This window comes from Phaseolus vulgaris, unplaced genomic scaffold, assembly GCF_000499845.2.
Source record: "Phaseolus vulgaris cultivar G19833 unplaced genomic scaffold, P. vulgaris v2.0 scaffold_138, whole genome shotgun sequence".
Taxonomy (NCBI): Eukaryota; Viridiplantae; Streptophyta; class Magnoliopsida; order Fabales; family Fabaceae; genus Phaseolus; species Phaseolus vulgaris.
In genome coordinates this window covers 41,597-55,104 of record NW_027174153.1, presented here as the reverse complement: position 1 = coordinate 55,104, position 13,508 = coordinate 41,597, and the positions used below count along the sequence as shown (strand labels likewise).

At 32.9% G+C, this 13,508-nt stretch overlaps 2 pseudogenes; both read left to right on the top strand.

Annotated features, from left to right (window-relative positions):
• The first annotated feature begins 5,091 nt into the window (after nt 1-5,091).
• LOC137817557 (uncharacterized) lies at nt 5,092-8,095 on the top strand (annotated as a pseudogene).
• A 2,548-nt stretch (nt 8,096-10,643) lies between these two features.
• Nucleotides 10,644-13,508, top strand: LOC137817556 (nucleolar complex-associated protein 3-like; annotated as a pseudogene).

The following is a 13,508-nucleotide window of genomic DNA, read 5'->3' as shown; positions in this document are numbered from 1 at the left end:
TGATATGGATTAACTTTAACTATATCTTTATCTTTAATTATATTAATTTACCTATCATGACATGTTTGTATTAGATTCTGAAAAGAAAAAAATGAGTGTTTTAGATGAAAAGGAGATACCAGGAGAGTATGCATCTGTGATTAATTGTTGTAAATATAATTATATCATTGCAATGTTAAGTGTAAATCCTTCAAATGCAATATTATCAATGTTTTTCATACATAATACTTTAATTGTTGCAAATATTTTTTTTTTGCAAGTGTAAGACTCCTTTATTTTGAGTTAGGGTAAGTAAATGAAAACCTGCGAGAACAAAGTTAGTCTATTATACTATTAAGAAAATTAGAATGATTGGGGATAAGTTACAAATATACCAAACTTTGACAAAAAAAAATATATATAAAAAAAAAGAAAACTTCAGAATTTGAGATTATTGAACATATATTATTAGTAAATATTATTAATATTTATATTATTAAGAAAAATTTACATAAATTTTATAAAAAATCACTAAAAAAAATTATTAAATAAAAAATAATTTTAGAAAAAAATAATAATTAGTTGTTATATTAACTAAATTAAATACTATTTTAGACACTAAGAAATTTTTTGATAAATAAATTACTTTCTATTATTGATAAATAATTTATAAATTAGTATCGAATTAGCTACCTAGGTTTTAACTACCAGTTTTAAAATTTAAATAATTGGTAGCTAAAATCTTGATAACTAATTAGGTATCAATTTAAAAACTACTTATCAATAATAGATACTAATTTAGATATTATATGAAATAAATAAAAATATTATAATAGAAAATCAAATAAAAAAGAAAATTAAATCTAAAAATAGAAGTATTATAATATGATAACAAGAATGAGTCATGAAGGATGTGATTTAAATAAATCCATGCATAAATAATAATTTCTGAGCATAATTATTATTATTATGTCTTTTTCTTATATAAATACGCAAGTACCCGGTGCTATACATATTTATAATATAAAATTTGATTAGAAAAAAAAATTATTTAAAACATGACAATAACATGCTAATTAAATATTAAAAATTAATAGTTTAATTATTATACAGTTGTTAAGAAAATAATATATATGTTTGTATCATTTTCAATGTTAAATGAAAATATTTTTCTTCAACTTTTCTTTCATATTTACTCTAATTAATGTTATTAGAACTCAGCAACATTTTTTTTTCCGATAATACATATCCTTTTCTTGGTCAATAATATATGAGTATATATCATAACTTAATTAGAATATTTCAAACATTAAATATAATAATTAATACATATCTTATATGATGTTGTTTCAATTAATTACTAAACTGATGAGTAATGAAGTTCAATTAAATTTTGTGACTAGAAGATATATATACAACACAAAAGTAGTTCACTTAACTATTTGATGATTAAAATATGAATAAATAATAAAATAGTAGAGATATATCTCTGGAAATAAGTAAAGTAACTTACGCATATCTATTATAGTTTTAAAAATTCTTTTTGAAATTTTTTCAAAACCATGATTTTTTTTATTCTAGAATTTTTATGTACATAGAGCATGTTTATATCAATTAATCTAGGTAAGTACGTTAAATACTTTCTAATGGTTGAAAATGGTTACTTACAATTTAAATATTCAATATTAACTTGCAGTCAGAGAATTTCTTGATTAAATACTTAAAATCGACAATTGAACATGTTCATCATTTTGATAGATAGTAATACTTTAATCAAATTAGCTCTAAAGAAAAAAAAACAAAATTAGCTCTAAAGAAAAAAAAAAAACCTTTTTTTTTGTATTATCTAAAATTAGGATATGCGTTTTCAACAATAATAACTATAAAGTCTTCAAAGTTTATTATTAAAAAATTGCCTTAATTATTAATATAATCATGATATCATTTTTGTTTTAATATTTTAACATTTCCAATAAATTAATTTTTAATAGAATCCTTCATTTAGTCAAATAAAACTATTTTAATCACAATAAAAATAAATTAAATTTTTAATATATAATATTATTATTTTAAAGTTTATAATAAAATTACTTGATAAGTTAGAAATAAAAGATACTCGCTATGTTAATTTTTTTATGCAAATTGAATGTTACACGTGTTACAGGACTTTGCCAGAAAAACGAAAGTTATACCTAAAAATTATGTAACACTTTATATTATTTAAATATAGTTTTGTAAAAGAAATATATAACACTTTTTCTAATATACAGTATAATAATTTACTTATAAACTTTATTTTTGTAAACTTTTAAAAATTGAATGTAGTTTTAAAAAATTTTAATCATTAAATTATTTTTTTTTATAAAAAAATTAGTTGAATTTTTCTATTTTCATTGAGACCTTTCGTCTCGTTAATTTAATTGTAATCCTTTTTTATATTAAAGAGAACACCAAGAAAAACAAAGAGTATCATAGTCAAAACTTAAATATTCTATAAATTTAATTAAAATTCTCCTTTGTGAGATATTAATTAGACTTTTATAAGAATACTTTTATTAAAAATTTAATATACCTTTGGTATTCAAATTGAAATTACTATAATTTTATTTTATATTAATTAAGTTTTTCTTTAATTTCACATTAAATATGTATGTATGCACCCTAATACTTATGAGGGTATTAAATACAACAAAGTAAGGGTACATAGCAATGCTGAACAAGGTCCTGAGCAATGCTGAATCTGCATTTAGTTTTTTGTAAGTCTTTTCGTAGGTCTTTGTTGCTGCTATTTTGATATGTATAGTACACATACCAGTATTTAAATATATGCTTCCCTTTGCTTTTGAGGGTATTGGTAGAAGGTATACTATCTCTTCTTTTCCAGGGTTGGAGTACTAACAGCAACAAAGTAACAATGGATTTTATGATTTGCATTGCACTACATTTTCATATACTTTTTTTGGGATGATATGAAGTGCATGTTTAGATATTTATAAGAAATAATCCTCTAGCTTTTCAATAAAGTTGACAGAAAAGAACTTATTTTTGTTAAAATAAGCTGAATCAATGACAAATTTTTCTTCTGATCTGTATATGAATGACTAAAAACTGTAGAGGGTAGATGCTGTTATCTAGTAAGAGTAGTTGGTTGAGGGTGGAAGGAAATGGGAGCAAAAGAGTAGCACAAGATCAAATGTGGGTTAAATTCGAATGACAGATACATTGCCTGAGATCAATAATATTGGCAGACATTATCACAATTGGTGACGCGTTAATGTGTTTGTCCACTCATCAAACAACTATATATTATTATACCTTTCTTCAATTTATTGAGAACTGGTGACGTGGAGACACCTAGAAAGCAGCATGTGAGAGCACATGGAAAAAAGCAGTTGGCAATGGGGGTCAATCTTGGTTTTGATTATTACAATAATAGTTGACATCATAAGGCATCATTATTTGTACACAAAAAAACCAACGATGCCAACCTTACAAATATTGTTTTTAGGTACAGTACATTAGTAACCTCGATAAAAGATTCAGTACATGTTCAGTCTTATGCAGAGGTAACGGAGTTAAAGCTGTCCTTCCACACATCACTACTCAGATCTCAACAATGTTCAGATTCATGCTACAGTATTTTTAAGCAATATGCTCGAGGGCCTGTCTTATTTGATGCATCAAGTCCCCTAAACCCTAAACTCTTACTGGTTGCAGTTGCTGTGTTTTTCTCCATTTTTCACTGAACATTGATTTTAATAAAGTTGATCCAGTGATATAGTTTATCTGTAGGAATCTTGTTATCTCTGAAGGCTGAATGGAAGCTGGACAGCTTTGAATTGGGTTTGTCCAAATCCACACCAATACATATAGTATTTTTCATGTGTAGCTTCATAATACCCTCTTCTCTATCCTTCCAAACCCCTCATATCTGTGCTATTTGTCAAAGTTTCATGAAGTGATTGAAAATGGAGTAAACAATATTTAGTTGTTTAAAGCTGTAAAATCAACCGGAATACTTCGTGAACTCGTAAAATCTAGATAGCCAGGCGAAACAAATTTTGAACATTTAAACTAAAGGAGGAATTCTATTAACTGAGTTTGGCGTAGATGACATCACATTTATTGAAGTTTTCGGATTATGAATCTACTGGCCTGTTTTCAGGTGACTTCTAATTTATATTCCACTTCCTTTCAGAAGAATGATATATGCAAGGTGACTTCTATTAACTGAGTTTGGCGTAGATGACATCACATTTATTGAAGTTTTCGGATTATGAATCTACTGGCCTGTTTCAGGTGACTTCTAATTATATATTCCACTTCCTTTCAGAGAATGATATATGCAAGGTGCTTCTTCATGTTCCTTGTTTAGGCAATGTTAGTGCGTTCATTTACGCTTACACGTATGTTATTAACTCTGAAATGCTCTGGTGAAGGTTATATTAACTCAGGATCATAAATTTGCTTGATTTGATAGGAAGTATAACTGGGATACAAAAGTAGTTCTAGTTCTTGCTGCTTTTGCCCAAGAAAGTTCTCTAAAATGTAGGTCATGTAGGGATTTATTGGTGCGCTGAGGGCATTGAAGGAACGAACTGAACTGTTGGGATTGATTGCTGAAATGAGGAACCAATAACCAAGTAGGGCCATCTTGAGGGAAAACTTTGATCCAGTAAGTTTTTCCATGCTTTCCTTTATCATATTTACAGATAGAATTGTTTTCTCTCTACATTGTAATGTTTATAATGTTGTTGCGGATGTAATGTGGTAAATGCTTTAGCTGGTCTGAACTTGCCGACACCCCGGTTGCTTTTTGTTGGTTAGAGTTAGTTTTTTATTTGGCGGCCTCCATGAATCTTCTTGTTGCAGAATACGTGTTTGATCTGACTCATGTTTGAAGAGACAGGTCTTGGTTTATTACACATTCAATTTCTTCTCCTTTGCATCTACAAAACGTAATAGTCTATTCTCATTTCTCGCAATATTAAAGTATTTCTTAAGTAACTCCCTGTACATATTGGGATATAAGTAATAAAAACAATTCTGATTTTATTAATTATACAACTCTCTCTCTCTCTCTAAACCCTAAACCCTAAAGTATTTCTAAAGATGCAACTTGTGAAGGTATTCTTTCTAGCCTAATTAATCTTCTAATATTAATCCTCTGCTGTCTACAGTTAGGTGTGTCTGAGCTGAAAAATAAGATAGTTCTGTTGTTGATCACAAAACCATAACTAATTAACCCAGTGGATATATTCTTACTGACCAGCAAACATATGAATGTGATCATCCTCTGAATGAGTGGTTGAGGAAGAGTTATAAGATTGTGTGGATTCCCTATCGATCTTCTGATTCATGGACTGAAGCTGATGAAAGTAGTTTTTTTTTTACAAGATCTAGTCTTTTGTCTCCAATCTTTGTTAAGGATATGAATTTTCTCAAAAATCTGTTCTATTTTAGCAGATTGTCTACTTGTCGAGGATGGTCTACTGAAATTAGACTTTTTCTCTATACTTTTGATTTTAAAAATCCATGAATTATTTTTATTTCGTTATTTCAAAAATTTTACTTAGATTCTTGGGTTGTTCGGTAAGTTATGCATCACTCTATGTCGAATGCTTAGTATTTTCCTGCCATGATTTGGTCCGTGGTCTGATAGGTTCTCGAGGGTTACCTGAAAATGTGAAATGGAGGTTCACAGTCTCGATATTATCCAAGTCAGCATTTGTTTGAGACCTGGTAGCAGTAACTGTCCCCAAAAGCAGTGTCGCTTATAGCAGGATCCTCCATACACAATGGTAATTTGGGGCACGAACCTTGGGTGTGCCATACTGCCTGGCATGCTATGTAGCACTATCCGAAAAAAGGGGATGTAGACTTAAACCATTCCCACACTTATAGCATTTAACAGTCATTAAGGGGACACGAAAAAAATACCTATAGCTACTTTCTAAGAGCAACCTTAATACAGAACAGAAGAAATACCTTTACATTGAAATATACTAGAAGTGCTCTAGCTTAAGGTACCTTACACCTTTTGGCTGAACAACTCTTAAGACTTTATTTAACCTTTTTGTCTACTTCGAATGTTTACATTTGATTTTCTCAGCTCTGGATTGGAGTGATTAGATTATTTGTAGAGCTGGACTTGATTTTCAAATGTTGAGCTCTTTATCGACGCCCGCTTGCTCGATTAACATCGCAAGTGCCGGCCGATCGCCAACCAAACTTGCTCGTTAACATCGCAAGTACTGGCCGAACGCCCGCTTGCTTGATTAACATTCGCAAGTACTGGCCGAACCCCCCGCTTGCTTGATTAACATCGCAAGTATTGGCCGGACGACTGCCCGCTTGCTCGATTAACTTCGCAAGTGCCGGCCGAGCGCTCACCCAAATTTGCTCGATTAACATCGCAAGTGTCGGCCGTTCGCCAACCAACCTTGCTCATTAACATCGCAAGCATTGGCTGACCGACGGCCCTCTTGCTCGACTATCATCGCAAGTAATGGACGGCCGCCCGCTACACTTGTCGATTAACATCGCAAGTAAGCTGGCCACCTATCCTTAGTTGTTCGATTAAAGATCACAACTAAATGGCCGATCGCCCGTTCTTGTTCGATTAAATCACAATTAAAAGGCCGACTGCCCAAATCCAACTTATTTGATCACACCTAGGGTCACGTCACACCTCGAGAAATGGAATAGCCGCACGATCAATGGAAACGACCGACACCCATCATTAAAGACTCAATCAACATATCTAACACATCTGCCCTTGAGCCTGGGGGGCAAGTGTACCCGGTATGGCCGAGAGGCCGAACCTTAGAAGACTTGGCCGAGAGGCCGAGACCTAGGAAGGCTTGGCCGAGACCACCGAGAGGCCGAGACCTTATAAGACTTGGAAGTAACATTACAAATTTATTTGCCTTATGTTATGTTCAGTCTTAGGTTCAAGTGAATGAACCCATCCTTTTCTTAAGGATAGTTTTAGTTAAAAAAAGGTGATTTATTTAGTTTATAGTATTTTTTTCAAATAACCTTTGTTGTTTGTTAATAGTCATATTTATTTTTCTAATGTGCACCACTGGGCCTTCTTCTTGGGAGTCATTGCTTCTTGCACCAAATAAATTTAGATCTACACTTCATCATTCACGCCAAAAATCATCAAAATATCCTATTAGTTTTTATATAGGCATGGAAAGTTAAACTCAAATGTATTTTGGATTTTTGGATTTAAGTTTCAGAACACGAATTCTGAATCTCTTTTATATAATGTTTTTGGATTTTGTTTTTAAAAAATGTATGTTTTTGTGTTTATGAATAAGTTTCTTATTTTTCGAATTTTTTTTTTGAATTTTTTTTCTAAAAAAATATATTCAGATCTCCTTTTCCTAATATATTTTCTAATTTCATATTTTAATTCTGAATAAAGGGTAATATTGGAATTCAAAAGTTAATTGAGTGAAATGATGTGCAGGAGTAATTAGCGGGTCTGGAAAGAACAAATCAGGCCCCAATGTGAAAATTGGGTTTTCGGCCAGAAAAATAGTATTTGATTTGAGGGCAAAAGAAAGAGGGAAAGTTTTGCGCAGGTGGTGTGGTGAGAGACGTTGAGAGCGAGCATGGGAAGCAGAGTGCGAGGAAGGGTGTGCAGTTCGCAAACCTACCCATAAAGCTTTTGATGCCGAAAACGTTCACCAACATCCATAAATTGCGCTGAAGACGATTCCTTCGGCTTCAAAGATCGAGATCAAGCGCGTTCTCGAATCCCTCTACGGGTTCGAGGTGGAGAAGGTTCAGACGCTGAACATGGGAGGTAAGAAGAAGAAACGGGGCGGGTGTTGATCGCCAAACCCGATTACAAAAAGCCTATGTCACTCTCAAGAACCCGCTCTCCATTTCGCCCGATCTCTACCCGATCCGAATCATCGAGGAGGATAAGAAGAGGCTCAACAAGCAAACCAGTCCAGCGTCGTCGAGGAAGAGACCCATGCCAGTACTCACTGGCTCGATGACAGGAAGGAGGCCCAACAGCCCTTCAGGCCCAACAGAATGGACGTTTCGGCCGCCGCCACGAGAGTGCCGATCTGCTAAGTTCCCTGGTCCAGCATGAGGTCCGGTAGTAGTTCTACTAGATAGTTGTTATTGATGTTTCTAGGTGTTGGTTGTAGCTGTTAACATGTTTGGTCTGTTTAAGTGTAACAGAATGGTGTGAGGTGTGATGGTTTCATAGGGTTTGTTCATTAGTGGTGATTATGCTAATAAATTTTTAACTTAAACTCTGTTGTTTCTGCTTAAGTAGAATCACATGTTTCTCATTTACTTATCTTCTTATTTCTTTGCCACTGTGTCATCCATTTGCACCCATTTTGGTGAGTGTAATATGCCCTATCAATGCCTATTGAAAGCATCATATCATCATGTCTGGAGAGCAAATCTAATGCCATCATTGATCATGTGCTTCGAGATTGTGATTTAGTTGGAAGGTTTCTCCAAGCAGATAAAAATTCCATTCTTCTGCTGAAAGCAATCAGGTAAGATGTGTTATTTGAAATTCTTATAAAATACTAACTTTTTCAATATTTGTGGGACTAAGATGTGTTATTTTTTACTTTTGTCATGTTGTTAGGTGTACTTGCAAAGATTGATGGCCTTAGAGAATAAGCCTCTAATTTCAGCATGTAGCGGTTCGTTGTATTTGTCTTTGCTTGATGCTAATCCCCATTCAACTACCGGGAAAGTTTGTTGGATGCTACTGTCAGAAACATAAGCTCTACTAATGACGCTATAAGTTCTGGTGTATATTTTCTGTTCACCATTTTTCATATAATAAGCTTTCTCCGGAATTTTTGTGGTATGTATGCTGTCATTGGAGACATAAGAAAAATGTTTATGGTAATGGTTCTTATGGGATTAAAACTAAAAGTGCTTGACTGCCTTGTATAGTTATAGTGTATGCATAAAAGTTTTTATAATATACTAGCCATTCGAATTTATAAATGTACAAAAAAAAAACTTTTCTTTATGGATGTTCCTTTAAATCATTTATGAGGGGAATAATGTATGCCTATTGTTTTCTTGTCATTTAGCTAGTTTGGAGTGGAGAGTATACAAAATATTTTACCATGTTTTGGAAAGCATACTCGTAAAAAAAGAATTGTAGAATGTGAATATCGATATTCTTGAAGTTGGATTTTGAGGGCTTAGCAATTTGTAACATCATCGTCTTTTTCCATTTAAACGACTATTGTTTAAAAATAATACATGCTTCAGGTGTGTAGTCCGTAATGAACTTTGCCTCAGAAACTTGTTGCCAAGTTTCATTAGTAATATTTCATTTTATAATTGTAAGTTGTGGCATCATTCACTTTTCTGTGGAAGCTGGGTTCTGAAAGTCAGGCATGATTCTAATTCAGTTTATTAAGTGGTGGAAAGACAAAGTTTTGTTTACATGGCTTATATTTTTAACATTGACTAACATTACCAATATAACAGTACTAATGAATATTATAACAGTACTAATGAATATTATTACTTAAGATGGATATGAATTACAATGAGGAAGGCTACCTCATAGTAGCAGTACAGAGATAGAAAATACTATATGAGAATAGAATTGTCCCAGAGAGAGATCAGAATTCCGCTATGTATAACCAAATTTTATATAATAGTGTTGAGACCATTTGAAATCCTTCAGCTTAGAAATTATTATTTGGGCCTTGCACTTTTTCTCCTTCCCTCATTTTGTTGGATCAGCAGCCATGTGTCTCCCTGCAGATGACCTATCCAAGGTCTGTTTTGCCCCTCTTTAATGTGCACATGTCACATTGACCCTTGAATCTTTTAGTAAGACAATACCTTGTAAGTTATGAGTTACTTTCTTCTTGCATATGGATAGTGATTTATTTATTTTATTTCATGATACTTACCAGTTACTACTATGTATCTGTTTGAAAATTTCCTTTTTCATTTTACAGGAAGCTTTGTTGTTCAACAATTAAATCACTCTTTACAATGAAGGGAAACATGGGGTGAAGTTACCCTGGAGGCTGTTCGATTGATTGCTGATCATGTTAAAGCTCATAATTGCCAATTTCACCCAGATTCTGTTGATGTACAACCCTGCTCCTCTGATATTTGTATCTTTTTTCTTGAAGTCTAGATTTTGTCAATTTTCTGTTTCTTTTCCAATAAATTTCTACTTTACTTTGTGTGGTGACATCATCAAGGCCTGCTTGTTTAAAGTAGTTTTTTTTTAAGTCTTTTCCTGCAGAGAACTTGAAATACTTATGATAAATATTTTAGACATGTTCTAATTTAAAACAGTTCTTTTAAAAAAGGCACCAACAACTTGTGTTTTGTTCTGTTCCTGTTTTAGTGAAACTTATTTATTTTATTTGCGTGGAATGTTTAACAGAGTTATTTAGTAATGTATCTTCGTTGCAATGGCTTTCCAGGTTTTCTTGTCTCTTTCATTTAATGAGGATCTCTTGAAGTATGAAAGAAAGAAGAGGATCAGAAATTAAAAAACAAGAATAGTAAGAAAAGGAAAAACATGGAGGCATCAAATCAGTTGGTGGAAAAATGATAGAAAGAGAAGTAGGCAAGAATCGATTTCCAAAACAAGAGAGAGTTATTACTTTTCCCCATAAAAGTCACTTATGGTTTTTGTTCAGATGATATTATAGTTATGCCTTCTGTAGGTTGAAGCCGATTACAAGGCTGCATCCTTTGCCCCAGATGTTATGGAGAGGAGACAGATGCAAACTGCAACACTCTCAGTTGTCTTTGAGACATACTTTCGCATTTTGAAGCATACAATGCAGTCCATACGTGTCAGGTGTGTTTTTATATAACAAGTATTACTATATATGCATAGGAAATATTAGTTTTCTATGGTTTATTTTATAAACCCTGTTCTCCATTGAATTAATATTTTATTTATTTATTGATGATTATATTTTTCTTTATTAATATTTCTTGCTTAAGTTTTTATTTGTTTTGAATACTAAGTAGCTTTGAATGAGAATTAATCACTTTCTGTCATGATGGATGATAATTCTTGCTCAGGCCTGAAGCAAATGCCGGGGCATTATCTACTGCTGTGGAACCTCTCCCTTTGCTTGCTCCATGTCTGAAAGGACTGGCAAAATTTTCACATCTTATTGACCTTGATTTCATGGGTGATTTAATGAACCATCTGAAAGCACTTGCTTCTGAAGTAGCTACTCAGGCAACACTTCTGACAAGTGTTCTAAATGTTTGACCGTATCGAACGTCTCCAATGTTGCATAGTTGCTTTTAAAGTATGCGGAACAATCTTGATGCCTTAAATGTTGATTTACAGGATTTCTTTATCCACCTTTACAATCTTGTACTTGAATACAATCCTGGAAGGTTTGTATTAAAATACAATTTACTTTTTCTTTCAATTTGTTTTTCCTTATGACCAGTATTTTCTGTTGCTGAAAATCTACCAGACTTGCAGGATAGGTAATTTTGTGGATATTGATGTACTTGTTTTTGTATGTTGTCTTAGATGCTAGTTTACATGCATAGGTATGCATATAAATTTATGACTATAAGAACAAATTGTATTGTTAGAGATGCAATACATCCTGTGGGGTCTCTTAAGGTTTTAGAATAAGTAGGAATTCAGACTTTTCTGCTCTCACTTTTCTAATTAAATATTTAATTTGTCCCAATGTAGAGTTTGCTTGCATATATGGACACATGAAAAAACATATTGTAACCAAAAACATGTTGACACCTAAAGCTCCGGGGCCTTGTCATGGGTGAATATATTAGAGAAATGGGATAAAAATGATTACCGGGCCTTCACCTAACTCTTGTGCTTTTAGAATCAGTTAGTTCTGTTGTCCGAAAATTGATTTTGTTCCATAGCGTGCACATACATACACATGTATATATATGGCATTAAATGGAAGCATGGAAACATAAATACTATTAAATTTTTGTTTTTTTTAATTTTCCTTGGTTTCAACTTTAATTTGTACAGGGAAATGCCACCTATTAGCAAATTTCTCAGTTTGTTTTTATTTTTTTTAACTTGTTCCAGTTAATTTGTTTTTGTTTATGAAACAGAGATCAAGGAGAGGTTTTAGCAGAAGCTTTGAAGATAATGTTGTGCGATGATAAGCAACATGACATGCAAAAGACTGCTGCATTTATAAAAAGATTAGCAACAATATCACTGTTGTTGGATCAGCAGATTCCATGGCTGGTATGTTTTAGCATTCTTATATCAACCTTCCATTTGTATTGCAACACTACTTCTGTAATAAAACACAGGAAATAGAAATTAAAATGAAAAGAAGACATACTTAAATTAGTTTTCCTTTGAATCCCCCATTTCAGCCTTGGTCACCGTAAAGAATCTCCTTCAGAAGAATGTTAAGTGCAGAAATTTGTTGGAAAATGACATTGGAGGGGGCTCTGTTTCTGGCACAATTCCTGTAAGCATCTTTCGTGTATTATTTGTTTGCATTAAGTGCAGATTCTTTGCTTTATTTATTACAAGCAGTCACAATAAAAGAAAATTAAACTGGGATGTGCCAAAACAAGAGGCTAGAGGTGACACTAAAAAGATCTATTATTGTAAAGTGCTCTATCATTTCTTTTGTGGATTGTGCATCGGCTAATAATGTGATAATACAACAAAGTTATGCATTAGTGCAAAATCCTTACATACCAAGCATAAGACCTTTTGTATAGAGATAAATGATAATGAAAAAACAACAGCCTAGTATAAACTAAAAGGGAAATGGGAAAGGTGGAGAATGCTTCGTAAGTAGTAGCCTGCATCTTCCTGAAGCTATTCCTTTATATGTGTGAATATTAATGTCGAAGTCAGTCTATGGAAAAAATGCAAAACGTGTGAATTTGATGACAAGATATTCTGTTGTGGACCATTTTCTTGTGTTTTTATGGACTGTCTCTCCCACTTTGGTGTGCAGAAATATCTACCATATTCCACAGACCCCAATTTAAGTGGTGCCCTTGCCTCAGTACTTTGGGAACTCAATCTTTTGTCCAGCCATTATCATCCAGCTATATCAACGCTGGCCTCGGGCATTTCAAGTATGAGTACTGCACATAACCAGGTCCTTTTATCCAAGACCTCTCCTCAGCTAGCTTATAAGGAATGTCTCTGGACCAGGAATTATGTTTCACACAGCAAAGTGGCAGTCATGATAAAATTAAAATAACAAGCCGGAAACGAACAAATGGCCCTGCTACATCACCTTCCATTGGTTCTTACTACTGTAATGAGTTTCATTTTGATGACAATGGTTGCAGAGGAAACTTATTTCCCATTTTATGGTTCATCATGACATCAAGGAGAATGAAAGGTTGAGAAAGGAGCTGGACAGGACTGCACTATCGCTGCAGCTATATGAACAATATAAGAAACCAAAAGAAACAAAAGAAACGATCATAGACAAGGAGGTGATCAGCCATTGCATTGTGATGTCTACGGCCCTATAGGTTCTAACCAATTGTTG